This window comes from Onychomys torridus, chromosome X, assembly GCF_903995425.1.
Source record: "Onychomys torridus chromosome X, mOncTor1.1, whole genome shotgun sequence".
NCBI lineage: Eukaryota > Metazoa > Chordata > Mammalia > Rodentia > Cricetidae > Onychomys > Onychomys torridus.
Genome location: NC_050466.1, coordinates 38853999 through 38869986, shown reverse-complemented (window position 1 = coordinate 38869986; position 15988 = coordinate 38853999). Strand labels below are relative to the sequence as shown.

Here is a 15988-nt window from a genome sequence, read left to right as displayed (position 1 = left end):
AGCCACACCAATACTTTCTTCCCCAAGTTGGTTTTTGTCTGTGCTTTCTCGCAATAGAAATCAAACTAAAGCCGGTATACCAGGTATTGTTCAATAAGTTAGTTAGCTTTACATAGCTATGGCCAAACACCTGAAAGAATAATGTAAAGCAAGTATTATTATATTTATCACATACTAACTATGGGTTTCATTATGATGTTTTCATACATATAGATGCAATGTATTTTGATCATATTGAGCCCCATTTGTCTCCCTCGCACTTCTGCCAGTCTGTTTCATCTTCCCAACCAGTCCCCTTCTTCTACTTTCATGTGTGTGCATGTGTATGACTCAGTGAGTTTAATTATGGTTGCTAACAGGGCAGGGCCAACTAACCAATAGCTACCCACTGTCCTGGTTAGTTTTTATTGTCACCTTGACACAACCTGGGAAAGAGGGAGTCTCAATTAAGGGAATGCACAGCTCAGATTGACCTGTGCTCTTGTCTGTGGGGAAATTACCTTAATTATGAATTGATAGATTCAGGAAGGCCTAGCCCAATTGTTGCCGGAAGTACCATCCCTTGGGTTGTATAAGAAAGCTAACTGAACATGACCCAGAGCTAGAGAGTCAGTAAGCAACGTTCCTCTATGACCCCTGTCTCTGGTTCCTGCCTGACTTTTCTTAACGATGGACCATGGCCTGGATATGTAAGCCAAAATAAACCCTTTTCTGTTCAGTTTTTTTTTATCACAACAAAAAATAGAATAACACAACCAGTGAAGAAACTCTCTCTTACTCTCCTTCCGTCCCCCAACAATCATTAACTGCTACTAAATACTCAGGGAGGGGTGAGGCCTCATGATCTCCTTCTCCCCTCAATGATGCAGTATTGGGGGGTCCAATTCTTTGCAGGTCCTGTGGCACTCACCACAATTACTGAAACTTTAGAAGGACAATGGCCATGTCATGTCAGGAAGACAGCATCCCACAGCACGCCCCTCCCTCCTGTGACTCTTACATTTTATTATACTTGTTATTAGTTTATTATCATTATCATTTGGCCATGGTTTCTATTCACAGTCCTGGGCTAACCTGTACTTTCTAGCCCCCTCAGGAAGCATCATCACAGCAACAGGAGCTTGTTTTAGAGGCTACTCATCTCCTAGCAGTCAGGGAGTAGACAAAGAGAATGCTCATGCTTGATGACTTTCTCTTTTGCCCCATTGTATTCCATCTGGGACTTTATGGGATGGCACTTTCCATATTCATGATGAGCCTTCCTTCCTTAGTTAATTCTCTCTGGAAACACCAACACAGACACATTCAGAGGTGTGTTTTTACTGATCTCTTGGGTGCTTTTCCACCCAATCAGGTTGACAACCAACACTGATGATCATCACATCCAGAAAGTACTCTTGCAATTTTAATCTTCAAAATGAAGTCATGAGCATGGTCAGTCCTTTGGACAAGGTGAAGGAATTCAACAGAATCTAAGAGAGCCACCTTGTCTAGAAGAAAATGTTACTAATACAGAACCTCTTCCTGTGTTCTCATTGCAGTATTGTTACTAATTAGAAATGAAGTCTGGGGAATCCAGAGGAGAAGAGGTGTAGGGTGATGAAGGCCTACCAAACTAACCATATGAATACTGGTTTTTGATCCAATGTAAAACGTGTGCTAATTGGAGTTGTTAGACAAAGGAAAGGTACCATTAAGAAAGCAATCAGGTCTGGGAGGGTTAAAACTAGGTCCCCTGTGAGCTACTACATCATATATACTTTTAAATGTTTGTGTGAGAAGAAAGCTATGACTAGATAATTTCCAAGGTTTTGGAATGACGCAGCACTGAACACCTGGAAGAGTGCCTATCAATCAGGAGATAGCCAGAATGAGTAGTAGTGGTAGGAAAGAAAGGAATTGATTTTACTTTTTGTCCAATTGTTGTGCTTGTGCTTCTGTTGTTGATGATGGTATTTTGGGCTCATGAGAGACTCTGTTGAACAGGAATGCTGGGGGAAAGGAGGGCAAAACCCACCATGGTAATCGCTATGTTGTCTTACATAGTTGCAAGTTAGTGTTGATAATGAAAATACATTTGAAGGCACATTTTCCCCAGCTCTCTGTCTCTCTGTCTCTGTCTCTCTCTCCTTCTCTCCCTCTCCGACTGTGTGTGTGTGTGTGTGTGTGTGTATGTGTGTTGCTGAGGATGGAACCCAGGGCCTTATTATACATGTTGGGCAAGCACTATCTTGGAGTAATATCCCAAAGTCATATTCTCACTTTGTAGCCCAAGATGGACTTGAACTTTCTATTCTTTTGCCTCAGCCTCACAAGTGCTATGATTACAAGTATGTGCTACCATGCCTGGTTTATAGTACACAATGCAAAAAGAAACATAGTGAAAAACAAATCCAAAAGTACTGGTCTCTCTCCCTCTCCACTCCTGTCGCTCAGTCACCAATACTTTACCCAAGGATTACCATGGCTAACAACTCATCATTTTTATTAAAAAACTTTTATCAAATTGTGGTTTGATTTGGTAATATTTCATGATCCCACACATCTTACCCATGTTATGGGTTTCTCCTCTATTTTTTTTTAAAATTTCTTGTGTAAAACATTCTTCAAAATTGATTCCACAGAAAACATGACTGGAGAGATGGCTCAGTGGTTGGAAGTACTAGCTGCTCCTCTGGAGGACCTGGGGTCAAGTCCCAGCACCCACATGGCAGCTAACAACTGTCTATAATGCCTGTTCCACGGGATCTGACATCCTCACACAGATATACATGCAGGCAGAACACCAATGTACATAAAATAAAAATAAATAAATTAGTTTTTAAAAAGCACATAGTTCATTGTTAATGCTGGTTCTTTTTTAGATATTAATTGTTCAGTTTTGCTAATCAAGCTTAGTGATATTGTATATCTTTATATTTCAGTGGTATAACTTCTTTATACAATAAGAAGGAACACCTATCTGATGAAAAATAGGACATTATTATTCATCTGAAGCTATGAAGCATTGTTCAACAGCTCTGAACTAATGGCCGTTACATCAAATAGGTTTCATTTTAATCATTATTTCTAGTACATGTAAAATTAATACACAGTGTTTGTCATTACTGAGCACTAGCATAAAATTCCAGAAAAAGCTATTACTGTCTATCAGAAGTTTTATCAAATACTCGACTAATGAATCATTTGCATATCTGAAATTATAACCTAAACATCAAGCACTCTTGTAATAGGATACATTAAGTTTAAGAAGGGGAAGAGAGAAATTTCAGATATTAAGTTATATACGTTGTCCATTTCCCTGCCAGCTCATAATTTTTTCAGAAGAGGAATTCATTCTTAAAAGAACAGTTAAATAGCTTCAGAGGAGGCACTTCTTGTGCTTTCCAGGAGTTGAAATTTTCTGTTCTCTTATTTCATTTAGTTACATAAAAAAGAAAGTAGTTTAGAAGATCTGAACCTCTCATAGTTAATGCAATCTTTGTACTAAAAAAGAAAATGCCATCCATTTCTCGTAAACTCTCAGCAAAGGGACAAAGAATACTCCACTGTATTTCCCTGGCAGTTTTCTTGCATGTGCACCTTAAGGAACATATGCTGCTCTTCTGAAATATGCAGGACCCCCACCTCATTGTATAAGGCCTCTGTGAAAAGATTGAGGGGGCTACAAATTAGCATATGAATAGACTACCGTACCTCCCAAGAAGCCACTGCATGGGGAGGGGCGTGTCACAAAAGGAGGTGATCCTTTCATTTTGCAGTTAATGAAGAGTAAGAGGACATTTGTTGACCAATTTTCTTGGGGGGGGGGTCAGCATTTGAACTTAAAATTTAAGTACAGAAAATATTCATTTAAACCTTGATTCTCCTTCATAACCAACCCAGCCCACTAAAGAAGGAAAATGTCTATTATCTAAAAAGAGTAACTGGTGGTTATCAACACTAGTAACTAAAACTTAACAGAGTTGGTAATCATCATTCCTGCTAACTGGCTAATCTATCTGGGTCACTTCAGGAAAACTGTTTTGCTGGGAAAAGGTGGATCTTTGAGATTAAGTTATGATTAGTGTTTTATACATGGCAATGTGACCAAGGTGTGTTCAGATGGTGTTTCTAGGGACCTAGGTTTAGGAGTGGAAACAGCACCAAGGAAAAGTTGAGACTGGGCTAGGGTCTAAGCAGAGCCCAAGACTTATGTACTAAGGAAATTAGGGTTCCTTCTCTAATCAGCTCCAATAGAGAGTTTTATTATTATTATTATTATTATTATTATTATTATTATTGTTGTTGTTGTTTTTCTCCCAGAAGACTGAAGTGTCACTTATTCTGGGAGTCACTTTCCCTGACTTCTACAGCTAGACGAGGTGCTCTCTTCTGTGCTATAATATTGCAAAAAAAAATTTCAGCATCATTACACAAGAATCTGTCCATATCTTCTCTTTCACTGTAGTGTGAAAGTTCTATATTTAAGAACAAGGTCAAGCTTGTATTTGGGGCTCAATAAATATTTGCTGAATAATGAAAAGTTTGGTGGATATGAAGTTGCCGCTGTTAGCTTGGTGAAGGAGATGGGCTGAAAGCTGGATAGTTGTCTCATGGGGTAGACATGTTATTCACAGAGCAGTCCATCCTCTAGACAAGGCTGCCAAGCATCATTTTCATCTAGATGAAGCTTTGCACTAGGTCTGCATGGTATACCACAGGGTCACTGCAATTAGTGAGAAGACTAGATGGGAAAAAAATCAGTTGAGAGCAAGTAGATGGAGACTAGGATAAGAAAGGACCTGGACTCTGTGTGAGGACTGATGTGGACCTGAAGTGGACATGGGACAGTTCATGAAAGCAAACCAATAAACAGGAGGCTGAAAATGTAATTTAAGATGAAGGTCAATGAACTGGACCACAGACCAAAACTAACCCTAAGTCTGTATTTTTACACAACCTGAGATCTAAGAATGTGTTTACATCATTGTAACTGGCCTGAGAAAAATATGCTATAGAAGGTATATAGTCCAGAAAGTCTAAAATATTTTCTCTCTGTTCTTTTGCAGAAAAAAAATCACTGATCAAGAACTAAATGCAGGGTTGGGGATTTAGCTCAGTGGTAGAGCACTTGCCTAGCAAGCGCAAGGCCCTGGGTTCGATCCTCAGCTCCAAAAAAAAAAAAAAAGAATTAAATGAATAAAATAGAACAAAAGCAACCACAATCACGGGTGTAGTTACACTTTATATACTTATGCATATACACCACACACACACACACACACACACACACTCAAATGCACTAATAATGGAATACCATTTTATAATTGGAAAACAGCAAAGATATGTTGATGCCCCATGAAGTTTGTAAGGAAATTAAATCATATGTATTCATTATCAATCAAACTAACCAGATTAAACTAAAAGATAATTTTTGAATGGCACTATTTCAATATATATATTTTAAAGACTGATTTTTCTCTCCTCCAGCCTCACAAAGATGGGTATCTTATCCAGCCTCTGCTGTAATCATTCAGTTTGCGCTTGGACCTTTACCTAATTATGAGAATTTTATACCTTCCAAGAAGAGACTGCATAATGTGAATATATTTGAAAGATAATAACTTTGATTTGATCTCATTCAGTGATGTTCTTTGAAATACAGTAATAGAATGCTTCCAAGATGGATGTTTTAAATATTATCTCATCCAAGTCTCTTGTTTACTCAGAGGAAAATGGAGATTAAAATTTTGTCTGAGGTGCTAAAATAATTCAGAGCCACACCATGTATGTTGGCAACATACACATAATCTGAGCATTTCAGAGGCTGAGGCAGAAGAATCATGAGTTCAAAGCGAGCCTGGGCTACATACTATCCCAAAACATAATCAATCAATTAATGAAAGCCAGAGAGAGCGCTGGAAATTCTGGTCCCCAGCTCTCATGTTGATGGGCTGTACATAGTGTTGTTCCCCCCTCACATGCCTGCATGGCAGGAATTTGCTTTGCTGACAGTATATTAGGACAGACTCCACTGTCTGGTTCACAGCAGTAAAAATGTGTATTTAATACGTGAATAAAGGATAACCATGACAAACACTCACTTCCTGTTTAACACATATCAGTATCAGACATGGTGGCACGTCTTTAATCCCAGAATTTGGTAGGCAGAGGCAGGCAGATCTCTGAGTTCGAGGCCAGCCTGGTCTACAGAGCAAGTTCCAGGACAGCCAGGGATACACAGAGAAACATTGTCTTAAAAAACCACGAAATAAAACAAAACAAAATACAAAAAACAAAAACATATCAGTCAGTATGCCCAACACTTTTATAAGAATTATTGTCTAATTTGACTCTCACCACAACTCTATGAATATGTTTATTATAATTTTTATTTTACAAATGAAAACAGAGGTAAATTGACTAGCCTAAAGTCATGTGGCTAGGAAGTTGAGGGATTGGGCTTTGAATAACTTCTCAAATAACTTCAAAGTCAGTGTTTATAACCATTATCCTAATTATATGGTAAGAACCAACAAAATCATCAATTCTGAAATTACGCTGAAATGCTAAACTTGTGTACTTATACATCAAAATACAATTTCCTAGCCTACTCTTTGTCAACAAATGAAGCCCAGTAAACTGGCCCCTCAGCTTGTTTTTCCTGCCTTTGCCTTGACTCCCTGTGTGGCCTAACACAATCAATCTCTGGAATTCCCAAGTTTCCCAACCTCACTGTATAGTCCTGCTTTTTGAAACACCCCAGATGTCTCCAGTTATCTCAGAAGAATTTCAAAAAATTCTCAACAAATTTTTAACATACTCTTTTTTAAAGAAAGTATGCTTTAGACAACTTTTAAGGGGACAGAAGGGACTTCCTTCAAATGAAATAAAGAAAAATGAAATTTTGTGAATAGTTTTTAAATTTCCAAAGTTCAAGCTAAATGTTAAGGGAGGCAGCTCCATCTGCTGGGCATTAAACACACTAATAATAATTGTGATTATTGATAATGGGGCATATGTTTAGTCTGCAACAGTTTTCATGGTCCATTCTAAGTGTCCACTTTTTTTAAAAGCAATAAAAAAAATATATCCATTGCCAAACATTTGTAAAACAAAGAAAAATGATAATAGATACTATAGTAAGCACATGCAGTTTGCCTTCCTCGGATATCTGGCTCACATTAGTAGGGTTGCCTGTTTCTATGAGTATGTCTCTTTCACCCAGGTGAGAATGTGTGTGTGTGTGTGTGTGTGTGTGTGTGTGTGTGTGTGTCCAGTGATATGTCCTATTTATACTCCTAAACACTACATAAAAAGATTTTTTCTAAGCCATTTTATAGTCATCATAGACATAATTTATATACAATAATTTATTTGCTACCTTCCCTATTATTGAGTATTTATGTTATTTAACAATTTCATTATTATAAATGAGCATCATCGTTGCATGAATGTTGTCTAGCAGTCAGCTTACTTCGCAGGGAGTGAATATTAGTAAAAGTAGAACACTATGGGTCAAAAGATAGCACTATTTTAGCTAGTGAAGCATATTGCTGAATTGTTTTCCCAGAAGACTGCATTGGTTTACTCTCCTATTATGAGTAGATGAATGGCCTTCTTATGGCACCCCGGCTAAGAGAGAGTATTGTCCTTTTTCATCTTTGCTAATTAATAGGTGAAATTAGGCTCTTGTTTCCATTACAGTGTTTGATTAGAGTCCAGGTGAAGAGTTATTCATATGTTTATTAACCATTCATAGTTCCTCTTTTGTAATTTATTCTCCTACTCTCTTTTTCCCATTTAGAGTCTTTGTATTTTCTCATTATTTTGTGTCCTTTAGATATTAAAGGCACTATTTTTCTCTCATATTTAAGAGACTATTTTCCAAGTTTATTATTTGTCATGTATTCTATTTAACATGTAGAAGCATTTTGCTTCATATAGTCAGGTGTTTCCGGTTTCTTTTATGACTATTTTTCTTCTACCACCTTTTTTCAGTACTGTGGCGAAATTCATGGCCAGGCACAAGCTAGACATGGACTCTGCCACTGAATCAAATCCACTGCCCCTCTCCTACTGCTTTTAATTGCTCAGAGGTGCAGTAAATACTTGTACTTTTATGTTCTTAACTGAATTCAAAATTTTATTTACATTTTTATTCAGTTGGCATTATTTTATGAAAATATAAGATATCAGGATATGCTTTTAAATATTTCTAGTTATTTACTTGCTCTTTCCTATCTAATTGAATTGTTCATTTATCATCAGCCTCTCTTTCACATAGCAATATCACTTATGGTCTCCAGTAAGTTAAAGGACTTCCAAATTTGCTAGAAAGATCAAATTGCTCTGCTTTTGAATAACTAAAAGATTATAGAATGTTGAGAAATCACAGGAAGCCACTTGAGAGGTCTATGAGGAATTAACATGATCATGCCTACATTATTAAAACAAATACTCTTATATAATTTAGAATAAAAATAGAGAAGAGAGAATTTGGAGGTGAGTGTGCCAGACAGTGTTTCAAATGATTTTCACTGTCTCTTGAATCTTATAGGTACCTTTCTCCCTGCCTTACCTGCACCTTCAGTTCCACCCCCTCAACATCATATGCTTTAAAATTATATATATATATATATATATATATATATATATATATATATATATATATATACATTTTGCTTGCATGTATGTCTATGTATTATGTGTGTGTGGTGTCCTTGGAATCAGAAGAGGGCACTGGATTCTCTGGAACTGGAGTTAGCAGATGATTGTGAGCTGCCATGTGGGTGCTGGAAATCAAACCTAGGTCCTCTGAGACAGCATTCTGGCTGGCCTAAAACTCACTATGTAGACTAGACTGGTCTATAAAACTCAATGATCCACCTGCCTCTGTACTGAGATTAAAGGTATGCATCACCACTCACAGTAGTATCATATTTTGATATATTCTAGGCACTGGGCATAGGTATTTCCCATGAGCATGGAGGCTTGTAACTGTGTGTGTGTGTGTGTGTGTGTGTGTGTGTGTGTGTGTGTGTGCCTGTGTATAATTAAATCTGTCAAAATCAGTAGATATTATGGCACAAACCATCTCATTGCATGTAAGGAAACGTTGCTGGGAATTGAACTCAGGACCTGGGAATAGCATCCAGTGCTCTTAATCGCTGAGCCATCTCTCCAGCCCAGTACCCCTGGTTTTTATGTCACCAGAGTTCTGCCATAACCATCCAGAAAACTGATTTCTGTTCTACCTGTGAATACTAGGTACTTCCGTGTCCCTAGACAAGTAATTTCTCCACAAGGTTTCCCTTTTTACCTGCATAACAAAAATGATGATGATAATTCTCTTCACAGGTTTTCCAATAAAATGAAAACACATCTGAAATATTTAGAAAAGCTCAAAATTCTACATAATCTTATAGATTTCCCAGTTAACACATTAAAATTCTTAGGTCATGAAAATGCTTAGTGAAACATATGTATTTTAACAAGTCATGAATCAGAAATGTATAACACATCTCTCTGGCCCTCTCAGGAGGTGAAGGCAGGAGGATCAGGAGTTCAAGGCCAGTGCTGGCTATACAGTGAATTCAAAGCTAGCTTGTGTGACATGAAAACTATCTACAAAAATAACCAACAGGGGATGAAGAAATGCTTGTTGCTCTTCCCAGAGGATCTAAGTTCAGTTCCCAGCACATATGTCAAGCATCTCACAACTATAACTCTAGCTCCAGGTGATCTGAACCCTTCTCCTGGTCTCCAAGGGTAACTGTACACACACACACACACACACACACACACACACACACACACACACACACACACGTAAACATTTTTAAGTAAGCAAAAGAAGGATAAAAGAAATATACTACAACAAAGAAAGCTCTGTTTTAACTTGTCTTCATTTTTCACTATTTCAAAATTTAAATATACACAAAAGTAAAGAATAGTAATCCCCATAAATAATTACCTAGGTTTAGTTATTATCAGCTCTACCATTTTTTGTTTTCAATACCTTCCAATATGTCATCTTGAAAAAAGCAAGATACTATATGAATATGTTCCTTTCATCTGCTGAGAAAAATAATTGGAAGAATTTTATTCGATGCTGTCAAATTCTGAGGAAAAACTAAAATTTAAAACCTGGAAATAGCTGAGTGGCACACACCAGCACTTGGGAGTCAGAGGCAGGTGGATCTCTGTGAGTTCAAGCCCAGCTGGGTCTACAGAGTGAGTTCCAGGATAGCCAGGGCTGTTACCACAGAGAAACTCTGTCTTGAAAAATAAATAAAACCTGAAAATATATAAATACATGCTGATACTTTGCAAAAAAAAAAAAACTTTGTTATAATAGCTCAGAGGAATATTTCTGTGATCTGAATCATACATCAGTTTGTCAGTCCAGACCAAAGGCTGTGAATTCCACTTGTCTACGGAGGATATACCGGTGCAGTGGTGGATTCCAGCTACACAGAGAGGAGGGCAATGTTTTAATTTTTACAATGATGGCATTTGTATCATCAAATGGTAAACCAATTTGGCTTAGGGGTAGTTCTAAACATAGATTAAATTATTCCTGACAAAGCAAAAGCAATTATCTTCTTCAAGAAGGAATGAAAAATAAATAAGAAATATGAATAATCTGTCCTTTACTACCCATTAGTAAAATAGAACCACTATCTCTATAAAACTAGATCTTGTCATTTTCTTCTTTTTAGTCTAGTTTACAAAGCTCATTGATATCTGTGACCCACAACCTAATACTATAGAGCCATTTGTACACATGAGGACGGGTTGGCTACCCCGAGAGTGGCAGAAACTAGTTCTGTTGTTACCTCTACTAGGACAGGCTTCCCACATGCACAAATTTTCTAGAAAATAATGAATTCTTATTCCTTCTCTTTCTTGTTTTCCTCATACTTTAACATAGTTTCCTGAAGTTTCTAAACAGCACCCTAATTTTATTGCCTGTCTGACTACTTTCAAAACAATGGGAGAAAAGAACACCTGAAGGTAGGGAGAAAAGGAGGAATTAGAGAAACCATTACAGAAAGAGGCCATGACATTGTGAATCCATGCAAACAAACTTGCATAAACTATGAAAAATGAGGGGGGTGAAAACAAGCAGTAAGTCACATGAATCATGAAATAATTGTCAAAAGATTGAAGGCAATGTGCCAATAAGCTGGTGATGGAGCAGCAACTGCGACTAATACCACTTGTGTTTTACTAGGCTTTGTAGTAAGCTTAGTAACCCTCTTGGGTGGGGAAGTAATATTATTATCTTTATTTAATGGCTAAAGAAAGTGGGTCTCAAACAGGTGATGTGATTTGTCCAAGGCTATAGAGCTAAAGAGAGAGCTAGGATTCCAACTCAGACAATCTAACTGAATTTTCATATTCTTTTTAAAATACTTTCTGCACCTTACCAATTTCCTACAATGTGCACATTTTAACTTTATTTTTTAATCCTGTAGCACTTATCGTGTATAGAAATAATTTTGTCATTACATCATTAACTGTAGTTAATTACTGTTTCTATTCATCATTTGTATGTCATCTCAATTAGACTGTTAAGAGCCTGTGTCTCAGGGAGTGTCAGGTTTTAATGCATATTATAGCTGCTCTGTGAATACTTCTTAAGTGAATGGACAATACAGAGAAAAGTGTGGGAGTGCAAAGCAAAACAATCACAAAAAAAGATTTATGGGAGTGATGAAAGTGAGGAACAGAAAAAGAGGCATAGAAACATAAAATAATCAAGAACAGGAGATATACTTGGAACCTAGGTAGCCAGAGAAACACTTAACTAACTAAACCTTGGCTAAAAAGACAGGAAGCTAGCTATGTAGAACCTGTTTTGGTAAGCTAGCATTAACAAAGAAAAGCTAGTCACAGTGAGAATGGAGATGTTGAAAGATGTGGTACTTTGAAAATTAAATACAAAAATTGTTTCAAAGTACCTTTGAGAGAAGGAAGTATTGAAATTGCTTTTCTGGCAAAGCCTGTCCCTTCATCCAACAATTATCCTGAGATACTTGAGATCTCATCTCCATAAATTCAATAGGCAATTGGGGCCACTTTCTCTTTTGAGGCCAGATGCAGAAACAGAAATTACAGTCATTTCCTATATTGCAGAAATTAGCTGGCCAGTTGAAAGCCACCTGCACACATTAATTCACATCATCAGAGGTTGGCATCTAGAAGATCTCTGTCACATACTTCACCCACATAGAGGCCAAGTTCAGATAACCAAAGATGACATCTAAGTTTGAAGTTGCACCATGCTGTGAGTTGATGGTCTTTTTGTGGTTCCTGTTCCCTTGGTAGTTAGAGAATGATAAATACTTTACTTATACTATTACAAATACAAACAAAATAATATCAAAGTATGACATCTAGCAAATAACAAGAGTTCTCTGTCCCACCACTGGCCATTACCTAAGAAATAATCTTTTCTTTTGTTTCTAGCTGTTTCTTCTAATTTCTACACTATATATATGCACAAAGATATATTTATTTAAAAATTTTAGGTATTGCCTCATGGCTACCGACTTAACCAAGAATTGTGACAGACTGAGAGAGGTGAAGGGTCTGGTGATGCACTGGAAAGAGGCATAAGAAAGTGAAATTCTTGGCTACTGTAAAAATCCCTGTATCATAATCCTTGGTCAGCTCAGTAGCCAGGTTTGCCATAGTAGGACCAGGATTACAATACAGGCACATCTAGCAAGTTAGTGTGGCAGCATGCACAGTTCGGTGTTGGGTAAGACCACTATGTCCTTTCTCTGTAGCAGTCTACATAGTACCTTCTAGCACTACAACAACTATCCAGCAGGTAGTCTCCTAGCCAGTTAAAAACTGCTTTCTTTAGGTGCTACACCTAAAGAGTATAGCGTCTTTAGTTACAGAGTCTTCCACGTATTTATGATGGGTAACCAAGGGCAATGGCAGTAGCTTGTGTTGTTTTGTAGGCCCTTGGGGTCTCCCTGACCAATAACTCACAGGAAGAAATCCCATGTCTTCCACCATGATTTTCATTTAATAACTCTTGTCTTATAGGAGAAGCTTTGTCTGGCAATGAAGGGTCGTTTCTCTTTCCTTGTAAGTTATATTTTATGATTACCTTACTAACTAGCATATTTTGATAATGCTTTTCAATATACCCTTTGTTTTCATTAACACATTGGACTGGAGAATCAGTATAATCCTGTATAGCAACTTCGTTAGAAGAGGACATTGTAGTTTCCTCTTGTGCTGCAGGGTTAATCCCCTCAGGTTGGAACAGAGACACTTGGTTGGGGTATTCACACGAATTAAAACATCTGATTTTTTTTCCCCAGCCAGTGCAATCATTTTAACAGAAGATACTTATGCTGTAATTTCTCTAGTTTCAAGATGAGATTCTGCATTTAATTTTCATCCTTGTGGGTATAGGAAATAAGGCTCTTCTTCAGAGCATACAGAAGCTTTTATGTCATTATTGATACTTCAGCTAAGAACCCAAACCCCCGAGGTTTTGTTACCTTTCACCATTTTGTCCTGGAACATTAAGAGCAACTAGCCAGTCTCGATATAATCATTAAATTTCCAAAAATGTTCAAAAATGACTTCATACTTAACTTCTTCCTTCCTTTCCTATTGATTTTTTGGCTTTTTGAGATAGGATCCCTCTATGCTGTATGGCCTGTAACTTACCATGTAGTCCATTCTGGCCTTTAGCTAAACTCCATCCTTCCTGCCTCAGTTTCCTGAGCACTAGGATTACAGGTGTGCACCACCAAGTGAAGCGATCTTTGTTTTTTTATAAATGGATTTTTTTTTTGGTGTTTTGTTTGGCTTTGTTGTTTGTTTGGTTTTGGTTTTTTTGTTTTGTTTTGTTTTTTTGTTTTTTGGTAATGATGTTACAAGATAGAATGAAGAGTCTCATATCTACTAAGCTGGAATTTTATCACTAAGTCCTTTCTACTAAGGGTAGAGAGCCAGTTTCAGAAAGCAAACAAATTTAAAAAACTCATCCTTAAAATTGTGTTGCTCTAGGTATGGCTGTAAGACCTGCAAGTAAAGGCCAGCACCAGCGCTGCTGTGGCAGGAAAGAGGGAGGGCCAGTGGCTGAGTGTCTTCCACCTATGTGACTGACAGTACCCAAGCAATCTTGGACTGGAAAGAGTTCAAGGTGACCAATAAAGAACTTCTTCCCAAAAAGGTCCATCTAAATGAAACAGAGTTCAAAGTTATGGCATGAGATGAGTTAATTCTAAGATGGAAACATCATGAAATGATGTTCACTCAAATGATGGTGACTGGCTTAAAGGAATCTGAAGAAAAACCAAAACAGCAACATCAGGAATCTTACACAGACAAAACATTCTTATTGTGTGACTAGCAACCAAGGAAGAGGAGGCATAAGAGTGTACCTCTCAAATCTAGTACCTCAAGCAAATCGAGCAGCCGAGTGTGGCCCAACTGAGATCACCAATGGTACGCCCAGTGATCAGCTTGTTTTTCCTAAAGGTCAACTGGAACAGGCTAAAGACAAACTGGAAGAAGCCCAAAATGACCTGAGTGCCTGAAAGTTTGTTTCCACCTGATAGGGAGGCAAATCATACTCCCCAGTCTTGACTGCCCTGAAAATCCCACATCAAGAAAGCTGTGGTGGGATAGCCAAGTACTCATTTCCACACCAAGACTCAGACTGCCGGAGCCAAAAAAGCCATATTCTTATACTGCCAGATTATAGTGGCTAATGTAAAACTTACCAGATGAACCTTGTGTTTCAGCTTCTTTCTCTTCCCCTTGTTTCATATGAAGAAGAGTCCACCTTTGAATAATTCCTTTCTAGGACACGTAGACACTTGAGAAATGTTTCTGCAGATAATAGAGTGAGAAACAGAAGTCTTAAGTGTGTGGCACACTGTGTCTTCAGACAGTTTGGAAAATTAAAAATCTAGAGGTTTTAAAATCATGAATTAAGCATGTAAAATTCCAGTAAAATGTAAAAATGGAATATTCATTGCTCTTACCCTTGAGCATAGTGACTGGAGATAGTGCACATCAGTTATGCCAATAAGACTGTGGACTGATTGTTGAACTACTGTGTCAAAACTAAAATGAGGTGAATTTTTCTTTTAAAAGAATCAACTTCTAATAGCCCTGAGACAATCAAGTTATAGCTACCAGTAGTATAAGTAGCAGACCTATTTCTCCAATTAGCTCTAAGCTCTATATTACATAATGGAGCCTTAAGTCCATGTGGTTTATATAAATCCTTTTTTTCTTTGAATGGTTGTAGAAACTATAAATAACTATAACTGAGTAATGTAATAATGTGAAACTGTAGTCTTAAACTTCAGGTTTAAACTGTTTGGAGCATTTTAAGCATTCATTTCACAACTAGATTGTATAAGGTATTGGATGTGATGAAAATCATTCCATTATTCAGTAAACCATCTCATTCAGTAGGCACATGGTAAACAGCATTGTCTTTGGTGTTCTATAGGGAGTGGCTTTCATATTGATCTATTGAAATTAAATGTGCCTTGTAATTAATCTTGTATTAATCTATACTTTGCTGAACTTTGCTTCGCAAAATGGACCTTCAGGTACCTGCTTCACAGAGGAAACTGCCCGACATTCTACAGGACACAGAGAAAAATGACTGAGAGACTCTAGCTCTGTGGGCTGAAGACAGATGCCCCAACTTTACAAAGGAATATTGGATGACTGTCCAGGATGCCAGCTGTCTCTGTCTACCCTGCAAGACTCCAAAAAGTTGCTTGCATCCTTCTCCTGGTTCTCAGGTAACATTATATCCTTCTGAGGTCTTTGATGTGGTTGAAGCTAAATAGTTACAGTTTTCCTTAGTTATGATAAAAGATAAGCTAGATATAAAACCTTAGACTCACAAATATAAGATAGATAAGATATCTTCTTTAATTTTGCCAAATAGACTAGTTATTATAAATAGACTAGATATTATAACTGTAATTCTTGCTTGATA

At 37.4% G+C, this 15988-nt stretch overlaps 1 pseudogene; it reads left to right on the top strand.

Annotated features, from left to right (window-relative positions):
* The first annotated feature begins 669 nt into the window (after positions 1 to 669).
* On the top strand, positions 670 to 14579 carry LOC118574607 (annotated as a pseudogene).
* The last annotated feature ends 1409 nt before the right edge of the window (positions 14580 to 15988 follow it).